Raw genomic sequence first — 15,565 nt, forward strand, 5'->3', positions numbered from 1 at the left:
TGTATACTGTGTGAAAGTGGGCTGCAAACTGGTTGGCTATATCTTGGGGGTCTATTATGGGGTTCCCGTCAGCGTCTCTAAGCTCTGGGACAAGCCTGCTAGCGTGCTCCTTTTTGTCAAGCCAGGCAATCAGTTTCCCAGCTTTGTCTCCCCGGTCGTAGATCCGGCCCAGTCTTTCTTGCCCCATTAATTTGGCACAGTCGGTGACCAGAGCCCTGTATTCGACTTGGCGCAGACTGAGTGCATGGAGCGTTTCAGGCGTGGCATCAGAGTTAGACTCTTGCTCAAGCCGATAGATCTCCTGTTCAACATCCGAGATGTCCTTCAACCTTTCCTTTTTTGCTCCTGCTATGAGGGACAAGGCCTGACCCCGGACCACCGTTTTAAAGGCTTCCCAAAGCATTTGCGGGGACTCAACAGTATGTTCATTTTCCATAAAATAGTCGTCAATAGACTTAATCAATTCTTTACGTATTTTGGGATTTTTGAGATGCCAAGGATTTATAGGGGCAATGCGTCCTACTTGTGTGTGATCTAGTACTATGTGGACCCATAGGGGGGAGTGGTCAGATATACCTCTGGCAAGATGCCGGATCTCATGGACGTCTGCGACCTGGGAAGCGGGAACAATTATGTAGTCAAGTCGGGAGTGAAAGGTGTGTTGAATTTTGTCCAGGTTATAAGTTCTCCATCCATCCACTAAGCCCATTACCTCCAGAAAACTAGACAAAGATTGGGCAGCCGGGGGTAGTGCACGGGGGGGGGATGCCTATCTAGCGTGCCCGATAAGACTGAGTTAAAGTCGCCGCCGAGTACGAGGTGCCCATCAGGCAGCGTTAGCAACAGAGCACTGAGGTCAGTGAAGGTTACAGATTGTAGTCCAGGGGGCGCATAAACAGACAGGAAAGTTATGATTCGGCCCTCCCACGTGCCTGTGACCCCGACATACCTCCCACGGTCATCACCATATGTGGACGTAACAGATAAAGAGCATTCCATTTTTCAAGTGACCTATCCACCTCCGTAACTTCCTCAAGTTGTGAGGTATGGTATAAACATGTAATCAGTCTGGCTCTAGTTTGCGTAGTGTAAATTAACTGCAGGGCTCCTAAAGCCTGCGGTTCCCTGGGAAAATTGGGATATCATTTACTGATAGCTGCCCTCAACCGTACATGGAGAAAAATCATCATCATCATCATCTTCACAGTGGCATGGCCATCCTCCCTGATCTTTGAGATACCAATGCATTTCCCCTCTGGAACTAAATCACCCATTGTGCGTAACCCCGCGTCATGAAGGACCTTGATGGAGCCAGTCTCAGTAGTTACGGATATGGCATCATGATACAGTAGGGGCATAGCCGGGGCGTATAGCGGGAGTTTCTTTGCTCGCTTCCCAAGTTCTTTCCATGCATTCACTGTGCATTGCACTGAGTCTATCGCGCCTTTTTCTAAAATCGTACCACTGTTGACAATCATTGCTTTAAGCGGTATGGGGTGGACCGCATCCTCCTCCACAGCCACATGGGGGGGTAAAATCAGGTGTATGTTCCCAATAATAGGCATAATGTGCTTGAGCACATAGGTAGCATTGTCTGAGATCTGGCGCCATGAACCCGCCCATATCAAACGGCAGCATTAGTTGTTCCCATTTCACTCTTGGTTTCTTCCCATCCCATGTTAACGTGATGAGCAACGTGCAAAGTGTGGTGAAGAAGTGTTGCTTCAGGCGAATGGGGATATTCAGGAATAAATATAAAAAATTTCGGTAAAACAATCATCTTGATCAGTGCTATTCTGTCTGCATTGGACAGCGGCAGCTTTACCAATCTATTTACTTGATCTTCAAGCTTCATGACCGCCCTGCCATAATTATTTTGTATGACCACTTGTGGATCATTGTGGACCCAAACACCAAGGTATTTGACTGGGCCTGTACTCCATTCCAGTGGGTGACCAAGTTCCATGCGGGACGTACTGTCAGTGAGTGGGAGTATAATTGATTTGTCCCAATTAATACCAAGGCCTGAGTGCCAGTCAAAGCAGATATAGTCACGGATAAGCCGTTCAAGATATGTATCCGCTTCCCAAACATATAAGACCATATCATTGGCATACATTGACACTGCAAGGGGGTGTTGTTAGAATCGCAATGCTGCCGATTCATATCTTTGGCGCAATATGCACGCCAAAGGCTCCAGTACAATAGCAAACAGCAGTGGCAAAAGTGGGCAGCCCTGCCAGGTGCCGCGTTGTATCTGGAAAGAAGCAGAGGTCTGGCCATTGATGCGCACCTTCGCCACTGGATCCGTGTACAATAGTTTGATCCAATTAGTATTTATAAAGGGTACTCCCATTCAATGTAGGACCGCAAACATATAGGTCTATGCAATCTAGTCAAACGCCTTAGCAGCGTCTTGTAGGACCGCCACCGCAGGTAATGTTGGTTCCAGTAAATGCAGTACCGTAAACAGCGTACGCAAATTATGCAATGTAGAGCGAGTTGGTATGAATCCCAACTGGTCAGGATCAGTGTTAATAAGGGATAGCGGTCTATACGACCCACATTAGTCAGGTGCCTTACCGGGTTTTAGCAGCGCTATTATCAATGCTTCACGAAGCGTAGGTGGGAGTCGCTGTGAATCATAGTCTTCCATAAATATTTCGTGGAGGTATGGAGCCAGAATATCAATATATTCCTTCTAGAATTCGACAGACAAGCCATCTGTACCTGTGGCCTTCCCATTGGGCAATGGCAGGATGTCCTCTCGAATTTCATCAAGTGTTGATGCATTAAAAAATCCTGTTGTCTGCGCGAGAGCCAGACTAATGCTATATCCTCCAGATATTGCTCAAATTCCCCTGTACGCTGATTGTTTACCGGCATACAGTGTTTGATAATACTGCACAAAGGAGTCTAGTATATCCAGTGTGTCATACCTAACGGTCCCATCATCTGTAATAGCCTTTACAATGTGCGATTTGGCCCAAGGTTCTGCAATTATGTTTGCCAGCGCCCTACCAGGTCTGCCACCCTCCCCATAGTACCTAGCTGTCCATCTGCGTGACTTATGTTTCACCTCTTGTTCCGCCGTCTCATTGTATTCTGTAACTTTTGATCTAATAGCTTCTAGGGCTGCCGCATCTGCCGTGAGCGTATATGTTCGTTCAAGGTCGCCCAATTCTTTCTCAAGTCGCTGCATGGTATTTCTTAAGGATCTGAGGACTTCTGCCTGGACCCCCTATACAGACACCACGTATTGTGAATTTGAGTGCTTCCCAAATTGTCTCCATGTTCTGTACTGAACCCATATTGGTATTAAAATATTAAAGTATTCGCGGAACTCTTGATCAAGCAACGAGGAGGCCTGCAAGCACCACTGAAACTGGGACGGTGTGTGTGTGTGTTTGTGTAGGTATGGCCATGCACAGCATTACCGGGGAGTGGTCCGACAATGTCTTAGGCAGGTGTTGGACTGAAGTGGTCCACGTGTTCATATCATGGGTGGCTAGCCAGAAGTCAAACGTGGACCATGATTGATGAACATAGGAGTGACAAGTACCCTCCCGCTGATCAGGGAGTCTTAGCCGCTAGATGTCCAGTAGACCTAGGCCCCTCATACCATCCAGGGCAGATATAGTAGCTTTTGTATGTGTGTACTCTGCAGAGGTTGTCCTATCTTCACTAGGGACTAATACAACATTAAAGTCACCACCACAAATAAGTGCAGCAGGGGGAAGCATATGCATCTTGTTTCAGAGTCTCATAAAAGCCAGGGTTGTCTATATTAGGGCCATAAACATTAACAATGGTTATAGAGGTACCGCATCAGCATAAACATGTAGGAGATCAAAAGATACATTTTTCTTAATTAAAATCATGACTCCCGCGCATAGGAGTATGAAGATGCCAAGCGCACCCCAGCCCACCTGGTAGCAACTGTCGCAGCCGTATGTTTAGTGAGGTGAGTCTCTTGGAGTAGAGTCAATTGAATACTATGTCGATCTAAGTAGGCCAATACTTGCCGCATCTTTTTTAGGTTATTTAGGCCGCGCACATTCCATGTCATCCATGTGATAAGATTACCACCGTTATCTGTCATGATGCCATGCTTCGTTATCAAACGTATCCGCATATAAACCTGCGCCATTAAACTATACATATACCATTTGCCACCAATGTACTCTGTATTTCAAGCATGGCAAACAAGTTCCCCAACTTCACCCCCCACCCACTTCAGCATCCCAATTATGCGAAGGACTCCCAGTAAAGAACGAAAAACATAGGCATGGAACATCATGCCTCTGATTTGAGAAGTGAAACACCTAACACAGTGTTCTAATATAACCTGAAACCAGTTTGGGGTACACCCTCATGGGACTACACCAGTAGCCGTTCAGCCCCCCTGTGGTAGTCCGGAGGGGGTCGGGGCATAAGAAAAGCCACCCCCATCCAACAGAGCACCAATATAACCATGTGCAGCGAGCTTCAGATGTTTTACATCGTCGCACCGAGATTGGAGATTGCAACATTAACAGTAACTGCCCAAATGTGCTCTACAGATCCCTTTTTAATACATTATGTAGCATGCATATCATACTATAAAAGGAGCATGAGCATTGTCCATCAATCACAGCATCTACATCGCATGCCAATTATGTCCATAGGGGTTCCTGCCCAAGCGCATGCCGAGTGTGTGAGACCCATAGTTCGGTGAGCGCCATGGTGCCCAATCCATAACAGTCCTGTCTGTTGTTAGGAATATCCACCGGGTGTGTATCGGAAATCACAGCAACATGTCATGCCCAATCAGAGATATTATACGAGACATAGCTACTTGGGAGATTGAGGGTTCACAGTACATATCACAACATACGTAGTGTCTAAGAGAAGTAATAGAGTGTATAGAAGGACAGGAAAGAGTGTCAACAAGTACTCCAGTTGCAAACAACAAAAATTATAAGGATGGTACCAGAAACCAATGCTTATTGCTGCAGAATGCATCAGTCTTCAGTGTCCGCATCATCACCTGTTGCTTGGAGGACTCCTGGCTCTCCACTTGGCAAGCAAACTGTAGGGTGTCTTTTGGTGAAGTAAAAATCTTCGCTTTACCTTTGTGCTGTATCCGCAGACGCGCCGGGTACAGCATAGCATAGCATAGCATACTGGATTTTCAGTGCTTGCAGTTTTTTCTTCACCGGATGGAACTCGCGTCTCGCCTGTTGTACTGCAGTCGTGAAGTCGGAGAACAGAGCAACCTGCACTCCCTGGTATGTGGTTATACCTTTTTCTCTCGCCAGGCGCAGTGCAGTTTCGCGGTCGCGATAATTGAGAAGGCAGACTATAATAGGGCTTGGTGAAGCGCTAGGTACTGGTCTTGGCGCTAAGGACGTATGCGCCCTCTCCACAATTAACGTATTAGAAAAATGTTCTGCACCCAGCATTTCTTTTAACATGGCCTCAACAAAGAGTTCCATTTTTCCCGTATTGGTGGATTCAGGCACTCCAGTAATTCAGAGATTGTTGCGCCGGGATCTGGCCTCAAGATCTTCATTCTTTGCCTGAATTATCGCCAGGAGTTTCTCCATTTGCGTGCATGACATGCTGATGACCCCCACCTGGTCTTCCGCGGTAGAAATGCGCTGTTCAGCCTCCGTGATGCGTGAGCCACGTTTGTCAAGTTTCGCTGGCATATTGTTCATCCGTAAATCGAGGTTGTCAATTTTGCTATCGATCGCCTGTAGACTGTGTTGCATTGCAAGCATCATGCGTTCCAGCTTAGCACCAGTGCCTGGTTCCGGCTCAGTGTCCAATGCAACTGGCGTGCGGGACTTAGTGAGGCGTTTAGATTCAAATGAGAGCTTGGGTTGCTGCTTTTCTGGTTTACCCATTGTCGCCCATCATAGACACGTGGGGTGCAGGGGAACAGATGTGCTTTCACCTCAGCTCGTATCAATACACCGCCCACTTAATGCAGCGAAGCGTGTTGCTCACCAGTCGTCTAGCAGCATGGACAGTGCACCCCCAGATCTGGTCAGCGTTGTTTGGAGCAATAGCGAGAGCCGTACTACTAAGTGAGTGTACATCGCCGTAGATCACACAGTGCCGTCAGGGAGGTAGCCCGTAGCCCACAGCCCATCAATAGCGTGCCAGCTCATGTTTCTCTCCACACTAGGCCACCCCACCACGAGCATCTCGGCTAGATGCTGCAATAACGATCAGGGGTTGCAGCCTCCAGCTGCATCCACCATATGCACTTTGTCTGGATCTTGCAATATCGGTTCAGGAGTGCAGCATCCAAGTTCATGGGCCAATATAGCAGTTCTGAGCAGGCAATCTCTACATCCACCTTCAAATCCTCAGCAGCATCACCCACAGCAGGTATATCGCCAGTGCCAGATCATCAATCCTCCTCAACTTCAATGGCGCATGGACGCAAAGAAGGATGTCTCGGCGGGTGCGGGGAATGAGAGCACCGCACGATCCAAAGCAGCCTGCAAGTCGCGGAAGAGCACAGTTTTGCCCAGGTAGAGGCCAGATTGTGTCGTACCGTAGCGCCAAACTCACCGTGCCGGGTCGTCACGGTCTCTCAACGCAGTGGCCCACTGCTGCGCACGCTCAACCGACTGCCAGGAATCCAAAATGGCGGCCGTGTGCACAGTTCTCAGGCCTGTCTGGCGCCGCAGCAGGATGTATTACGGTAGGGACACCTCAGGTTGTTAACAGCACCGTGGGGATAACGCCATATGCTGCTCCAGTCTTCAGACACAAGCGTGTTGCCGTCACAGTGCCCCGCCGTTAATACAATAAGGTGCTGGGCATTATAGGAGGGGTGGAAGCGTGCGGCCTCTGCAACTCAAATCCAACAACGCTGGGCACTGTTTCTGAAGCCCTGACCCACAGAGCAGCACTAATGTGCGGCCATCTTGCGTCGGGCTCTCTAGCGCCTCTCCGCTTTCTGCTTACTGTACCATGATTCACACACAGTTTCTGGCGCAACAGTAAGGAGTTTCCATCTTGACATGTACTATTCAATTTTACAAAGTTACACATTTGTTAAAAATTTCAGCCACAATTTCCCTGCTCCTGGGACTATCTGAATTGATTTTGTTACTATGGCTTAAGAATATTAATTATGGCTTCCGAAACACCGCTGGCCCAAGAGTGCAAATATCGCTACATGTACCCGAACTGTACTGGAGAATTGGGACCACGTAGCCACCAAGAAAGGCTTCACATCCGTTCCCTCACCTGACCTAACACCCCCCTTTCTCGGCAACTCGGACTTCTGTCATGTGCTCGACCCTAGGGCATTCGGAGCTTGTAGGACACTTTGCGACCTATTTCAGGACCTCCATGTCAAATCATTTGAGCAATACAAACAAGAATTCCGGATCCAGGAAACGGTTTGCCTCCAATTCCGTCAGTCCCGACACTGGTCCTCCACCCCCAAATAGACCGTCAGCTATGTGATCACTGACTCCATTCGAGAGGCTGGTGCGGTCCTTCGAAGGCACCAAATGACTTATCTCGAATACCTGCACAACAATACAAGAATCCAAACCTTGCACCAGACATGCATACCAGACCTTCTGGGAGACTGATCTGGGCCACATATTCACAAACAAACAGTGAGACGAACTGTGGAGGGAAGTTCCCAAAACCCACAGAAGCATTCCCCCTAGAGAATCAATCCGCTCTATAAGTAATGCTCCAATGCTACCTGACCTCTGATAGATTTGGCCCGCATGTATCCCAACACTCCTAAGACATGCTTGCACTGCCACAAGGACACAAGCACATTCCTACACAGCTGGTGGCCCTGCTCCATGATTCAAAGTTATCGGAAAGAAAGTCTTCGGCATGTTGAAGGCATCTTGGGATACCACCTTCCGACCAACCCCGCCACCTTGATCCTGGGCATGAAACCACCCACACTTTAGGGTATGGTACACTGTGACTGGGCACTAAAGCGTCATTTGACAGTGCGGCCAAACCACTCCTAGTGCTAAATTGGAAAACAAACAAACTCACTCACTCTCATACACTTCCCTCTCTTCTTCTCCTCCCTTCTTCTCCCCCTCTCTCCCCTCCTCCTCCTATCTTCTTCTCCTCTCTGCTTCTCCTCCTCTCTCCTCTCTCCTACTCTCTTCTTCTGCTCCGCTCTCCTCTCTTGGTTTCACAAACCACGGCAGATCTTGCAAATGGAACACCTATCCCATAAGCTTTCCCACATAGAAAAGAGATTCAATTACCTTTGTTGCCCATTGATCGTTTACCTTTCTAAACTGGAACTCACATGTTTCAACCCCCAAGACATAGGGCATTTAATTTTTTGGCCTCAGCGCTGCATCTCCTCTGCCCTGCCCCCCCCCCCCCACCCCACCCATTCAGAAGTAAAACTGATGCTGTCCAAACCCAACACACATGGAATTGTTTTGATTGTTCTGGTTACGCCCTCCCTGCTTCCAATCCTGCACCAAGGAGGGATGGACTCCTCTCTATCACTGGTACTCTGACACGTGGTCACTTGATGGTGGTCAACTCCGATGCTTTCTTACTGTTTCTACAAAGCTATGTCGCAATATGAGCTTGCATAAAACTTATGTTTGTTTAAACAATCCAGAAATAAATAAAAAAGTCTTCATTACATCTAGACGTGTGGAGTGGACCACACAGATCGAGATTAATTATCATACTTACCGTTTTTTACTTCATCCTCCATTAACCGTCCTTTGCTAAGTGTAATGAGTTTATTTTTCACACCTCTTCCATCACATGATGTGACTAACAAAGCACGGCATCACCCCCTTAAAAGATGATTTATAGCACAGAGCTTTGTGGGTGGTTATATGTTTGCAGCCGCTCTGAACTTGCGATTCAATCTCCCTAAACACAAATTAAGTGCTCTAGAGTGAACCTCCTGAACCTTGGCTCTTCCAGGAGGACATGTTCTAATAGTCCTGTTAAGCTCTATAAGTGATTTGCCCCTTTCTTTTGTTGAGCCTGAAGGTTCTGGACCTCCAACTTCTCCACCAATGTGAACAGCGCCTCTATCTCTCTAGAATGTTGTCATTGACATTTATGATGTTCTACCATCACGCAAAGCTGTCCCTTATTCCTGTCAGAAATGTGGTTCCACAAGGATTCAGCCCCTGATATTTCAGCAGCCAATCCTCATGGTTATCGGCTATTGGGGTAGAAGAGAACTGGCAAATGTGGGGGAGGCCTTGCTTTCATTGCCCACAACTATATTGACTCTCACATTTATTCTAACCCTTCTCTTGCTTCCTATAAGGTATTGATATTCTCACTGACATTTTCTTCTACCTTTTCTTCATTAGGAGCTCTGGTTTATAGACCACCCAGCCTGAAAGGTAACTTGACCACAAGTTACTGGACGATCTCACCCAGTTTATTGTTAAGACCACATAATTTAACCCTATTAGGTGGTATGAATTTATATTTCAGTTTCCCTCGTAAATGTAATGCCACCACCTTCTGTGATGCGGCAGAAACCTTTTGGTTTGCGGTTACAGTTTTAGTCCCATCATAGACCATCCTGTCTCCCCCTTATTTGGTTATTTCATCTTGCTGTACCTTTCTTGATTTTCATCCCTGCTTTCTCCAGGCACAAATCTAATTCTCAAGCCCCCACTCTCTCAAGAGCGGGGTCTAAGGTTACTGCTAGCGATCCTAGTGCTGCTCTTCCACTTCCTCCCCATCCCCCCCCCATCTCCTCCAAAGATACCACCATTGCTGCTCATAGGGTAATGCTCTGTAGCAGAATTTCCATAGAATCCTGCGGCTTGCCTGTTTCTTGACTGAGCATTTATCCAGCAGCTATAATCTCGTGCTAGGGTGAATTAAAAATCAGGTATTTACTGGTGCTCCCCAATTTATGTTGTGCTGTTATGCAAAGACCCTGTATTCCGTGCAGTGCTCAAGGAGAGGGGAATCGCCCTAAACCCTCCAATACTCAACCCTAGGGTGAAAGTCAGATTCAATCACAGTCCTATGCACACGCATCCATTAACATTTCAGTTATATAGCAGTAATTGTACAAAAACACGTAGACGAGTAGATTTCGAGTACGATTCTTTTCTTTGTCTTTTAATTCGTTAGGCCCAGCCAACACACGTTTCTCTGTTCGGCGGGGACACCGCAACTTCCTCAGGGCAGTCTGGCTTGTTGATCTCTGGTTTAACTCCTCTCCACCGGTTCTACTTCCGACTCGGCTGGTCAATTATTTGCGTAGTCCGTCTGTGTATTTGCCTGATATCATCCAATAAGGAGATTATCCTCAAGCTTCGTATCTTCTACTTCCCACGAGTATGTGGATGTCTGTCTTCAAACCGGAAGCGGATTCCGGTTTGAAGACAGACATCCACATACTCGTGGGAAGTAGAAGATACGCAGAGCGTACAGACGGACTACACAAATAATGCCATATAATTGAAATGTAAATGGATGCGTGTGCATAGGACTGTGATTTTATCCAGCAGCTGTTCATTGCTAAAAATGTATTTATAAAGTTCTTGAACACCATAGGTTTCTAGGCGCTATGATACTGTGATTGCGTCAATATAGCGGCCACCATTGTTTAAATGCTGCTAAGCAGTATAAATAAATAGTAACCGGGATACCAGACAAGCAGTAAAACTAAGGTCTTAATTTGCAGGCTGGAGGACAGCACGCAATCTCAATGTGAGTCTTAGTTTCAGTGTTAACGTATTTGGGAGAGGAAATCTTCAAGTACAACCTAAAAAACTTTCAGGGGGCATTTTTACACTTTTCTCCTTTACATAAACCACTGAACAGACTGCAAATTTCAGAGGCTGCCTTCATTTTTGTGACCAGTGGCCGTATGAGGTGGCAGTCAAGATGCAACTTGAAGTGATGTGTCAATTTACACAGCCAGGGAAGATGGGTTATAGGAGTACACACAATGACGTCCATAGAGACTCGCTAGGGGAAAAGGGCCTGTTTTTGAAAGAGTAGGGAGGCAATAAGTTCCGGTGCATCATGTTGGGTCCAGAAAGGTGAGTGTGCATCGCATACGATTCCCAGTAGCAGGAGGGAAGGCGAGGTAGAGAAGGGGTGTACCATTATGAGGTGTGGATTGAGGGGAATAGTATGGGACCCAAGAAGGCCACATTTTTCAGCAGGACGTTACCATGTAAGCCAGAAAGTGTCCCATTTTGCATAATTGAAAATGACAAGATAGTGATGGAGTTTGCACATCGGTCACAGTCTGTGTTACTCTGAACCAGGCTTCTCCAACAAGTAGCTCGCGAGCTACTAGTGGCTCTCTAGCGGACTGTGAGTAGGTCTCCTGCGTGCAGCCCAGCCTGCTAAATCGAAACTTCTGCTTGGTAGAATTAATATGCGAGTACCAAAAATGAAAAGCATATATTTGAGATGGGTATGTTTATATTTTCAGCATCGGTAAGCTGATATTTGTATTAAAATGGTTGACTTTGGTGCCAGGTGGTTGAGGCATAGCAGCTATTGGTGTTATGTATTACCCATGTAGAGGCATTTCCAATTGATAAAATCTGTTTTCATTACTTCTGGCTACCTTGCTTGATGCTCTGAAGTAACCACTGCTGCCAGCCTTGCTTACAGTGGCCACTGTTAGCTTGACTGGTGACCAGACTAATAATATCAGTAGCCTCTGATGACTTTCTTTCAACATAAGTAACTCTTATTACAGAGAAGGTTGGAGACCCCTTCTGTGAACTCTTCGGCAATGGTGGGTACTGACCGTCCCCTCCAATGGCGTCAAATGCATAGTTTGAATTTGGCTAAGGATGCCATGCCCCCTACTAGATCAGGCGGAACAGGGAGCAGTCCCAGTTTGAATTGATTCAGTCACATATGCACCATTGGCAGCCTCTAACTCTGCCCACATTCTTTTCCAATATTCAGATGGGGGTGGGGGGGGGACAGATACACAGAATGGGTACCAATTCACAGTTGGAGGCATCATATCGCCAGCAGGTAAGCGTACCACATGTCATTTGTGTGGCATCCAGTATGTGTTGTGAAGGATTATAAAATATAGGAATTTCAGTTTAGCTTGCTGTACAGATTTATATTATGGGAGTCCTACAATGTTGCCCAGTCTTCCTCAGTGCATTGCCTACTTAATGTTTTTTGCCAGAAAGTTATAGTGCTGGATAGGGCCTATCTGAAAGACAGAAAATCAATAAGAACTGCTTATAAACCTGACACCACTCCCCTGATTAAGTCCTGATGCAGCTTACGATGAGAGTCTGCCAGCACCATGACTTGACCACCAAACTTACCAGTTGGTGATATTGCAGCAGCATATATCAAGCCAGCCAAATTCCACCCATAATGACTTGCAAGTGGGTGATTTCTTTCAGTTCTAAGGACTTCCATTGGAAACCTGTACCTTCATAGGGTTTTCTGTATGGTAATGGAGGCTCTTATGATAAGATTGTGAAGCACTGAAATAAGGGTCTTCTGGGCATAGGTGGATGATAGACCCTGAGTGCCAATCAATGTGGAATGTTCTAGTTATATCTATACAGCAGTGTTTTTGCACCAAGCAGAAAGTAAACCGACCCTGAAAACAAGTGTACTAAATAGTAAGCATGCGAGAGTGGCATTCACAGTCCTTAGAACATGAGGTGTTCCTAAAGATGCAACCATCATTTCAACTACTTGGATTCTGCCTCACCTGCACAGATTAAAATGAGTTAAGTGTAACAAGTCATTTTAGGTTTTTGGAAATAAATGCGGGTTCAGATGTTCTCCCAGCATCCATTCTAATCCTTTGTTTATTCTGATTGCTGAGTATTTAAGGCATATATCCACCCAAAGCGCATAGTATTGTCCTAAACTAACTCTGGTAGTGACTAACGACATAGGGAGGCCCTCACACTTCCCTGTCTAACCTGATATTTTCTCAAGGCCACTAATTGTCATCAGCATAGTGTAATTATTCACCTGCCTACATGCTGTTATAATTCCCTTGATCCCATCACTAATACACAATGTAACTTCAGTGGTTCGAGGGGCAGCAGGAAAAAGGCGTGGGAACATCAGGCAACCATGTCGAGTCCCACGGGTAATGCTAAACTGTTCCGGAGTTGACCTGTGCTGTTGTGTCCACATATCACCATTTCACTTTGGCAAATTCATTTTTTTTTTTTTTTTTGAAAATTTTATTGAACAATAAATCAATTACAAGCATGGGCCTACAACCACCGGGGCCGGCCGCTAGATTCAGAAAGGCTAATACAGTACTTAAGGCAGTAGTCGACTCCCGGGGCCCAGTCCCGTACACGGCTCCGGATAGTCCTAGGGAAGCAGGATACATAGGTTTAACATAAATAACAAATAAAAAACAAAAGGCGAGGCATAAGGACAAAAAAGTGTGGGTCAGGCTACCTCCGGGGGACTCTACTTCAGACCTTCAAATAGCTATCAGGAGGAAGGAGTACTGATAGGTCGGGGGGGGGGTCACGGGAGAGGAACGTCTATAGTCGGTTATTCCAAAAGTCGCAAGGAACCATCAAGGGTCAGGGGGACAAAGCAATATCGGTGTCCACTAGGGGGGGAGTACAGATACCTCCACGATACGCGTTCCATTGCCCCCAGATTCTACCCCATGCCCCCGGTTTACCACGAGCCACATACACAGTCTTCTCCCTGAACATGCACCAGTCCATGTTCTCCTTCCATACGGACACGGTGGGAGGCCGCTGGGAACCCCATAGCTGCGCTATATCTCTCTTGGCAATCATGTTCCCCAGGGCCGCCCACCGAGTCTGAGCCGCGTTATAATCATTGGGCTCCCACACATTCAGGACACAGCGACGCACCTCTGGCAACAGCGCAACCCCGGTGACTTGTCCCATGACCTCATGAACCCGGCGCCAGTATTCAGCCACCTCGCGGCACTCCCAAAGGATATGGAGAAAGGTGGCACTGAGCCCACATCCCCGCTTACAGAGCCCGTCTTCAGAAAATCCCATCGAGACCAAACGGGGACCCGTCACATACACCCGGTGGAGAATCTTAAGCTGGACCAGGCGGAGACGGGCTGGAATGGCCACTTCCTTGGGGGACGACAGTGCGGACTGCCAGTCCTCGTCGTCCAGTTCCACCCCATCCCCCGTCCACGCCTCCCGGAGGCGCACCAAGAGGTCAGCCCGATTATTGATAAGTTTTTTATAAATTAAAGAGATAGTACTGTCGGGGACATGACCATCAAGTATGCGGTCCTCGAGGGGCGAAGAAGCCGGGATCTTGGTCCCCTCCCCAAAAACCGAGAGCAGGGCATGCCGAACCTGGGCGTAGCGAAAGAACTCCCTTTCCGTAAGTTCGTATTCGCTCTGGAGCGCCGCGAATGTTTTAACTGCACCCTTTATCCATAAGTCTCCCACTCTACTAATACCAATCATGTCCCAACGTTCAAACCCCTTCGTTGTCCAGAGGCTTCCCAGTCGGTCGGAGGCAAACAGGGGAGTAGCACATGTTAATCGCTCACTCCAGCCCATGGCTGCATTGGCCGCCCTCCAGATCCGTACCGCAATCTTAGTAGGGCCCGTAAGGGTCCGTCCAGCCGAGCTGGAGTAAAGTGCCCTGTTATAATTTCCGCCGGGAAGCAGGAATTTATCTATCTCATACGCCGGATTCAAGCCAGGCGCATACGTGGCATGGTTAATGGCCGATAGCTGTGAGGCCCAATAATACCTGCGAATGTCGGGAAGCGCGATGCCCCCGTCATACCAGGGGAGAGTAAGTTTTGCCAGAGCGATACGAGCCCGTCCGTCCCACACCAGTCTCCTCTGCAGGCTCTCCACCTCCCGAAAGTAGGACACAGGAATGACATCGAAGGAGTTCTGAAGTGCATAGAGGAATCTGGGAAGGGACATCATTTTAAACAGCGCTGCCCGACCCAGCGGGGACAAGGGCAGCTTACACCACCGAGCCGTGTCCTCCCTGAAACGCCGAAGTGGAAGCAGGAGATTCTGCTCATAGCGAGCCACCGGGTCCATCGAGACGTATATTCCCAGGTATTTAAAGCCGGACAGAGATAATTGGATCGGAAGCCGAGGCGGCAAGAGAGGAGGGTCGCCGGAGATAGGATAGACACAGGATTTAGACCAGTTGATCGTTAGACCCGAATTTCTCCCAAAGGAAGTCAGAACATCGAAGAGAACATTAAGCGACTGCCGCGGCGAGGTGAGATACAGGAGAATATCGTCTGCATACAACGAGACCCGATCCTCGAAGCCCGGGGCCCACCGAATCCCTCTGAGCGAGGGCTCCCAGCGGAGCCAAGCAGCGAGCGGCTCCAAGGCGAGAGCAAAGAGCAGAGGGGACAACGGGCACCCCTGCCTCGTACCCCTACCGAGAGCGAAGGGCCGAGAGACCCGACCATTAACCACCACCTGAGCCATGGGTCCCGTGTAAAGAAGCTTCACCCAGCCAAGAAATCCTTCCCCAAAGCCGAATTTGGTCAAAACCGCCCAGAGGAATGGCCACTCGATGGTATCAAAGGCCATCGTGGCGTCTAAAGAAACCA

At 47.8% G+C, this 15,565-nt stretch overlaps 1 protein-coding gene across 2 annotated transcripts in view; it reads left to right on the plus strand.

Moving 5' to 3' along the window:
• Window positions 1-15,565, plus strand: part of ZFYVE28 (zinc finger FYVE-type containing 28) — a 932,593-nt gene that overhangs the window by 199,952 nt on the left and 717,076 nt on the right. The gene's annotated exons all lie outside the window — the stretch shown is intronic.

This window comes from Triturus cristatus, chromosome 2_2 (assembly GCF_964204655.1).
Source record: "Triturus cristatus chromosome 2_2, aTriCri1.1, whole genome shotgun sequence".
Lineage (NCBI taxonomy): Eukaryota > Metazoa > Chordata > Amphibia > Caudata > Salamandridae > Triturus > Triturus cristatus.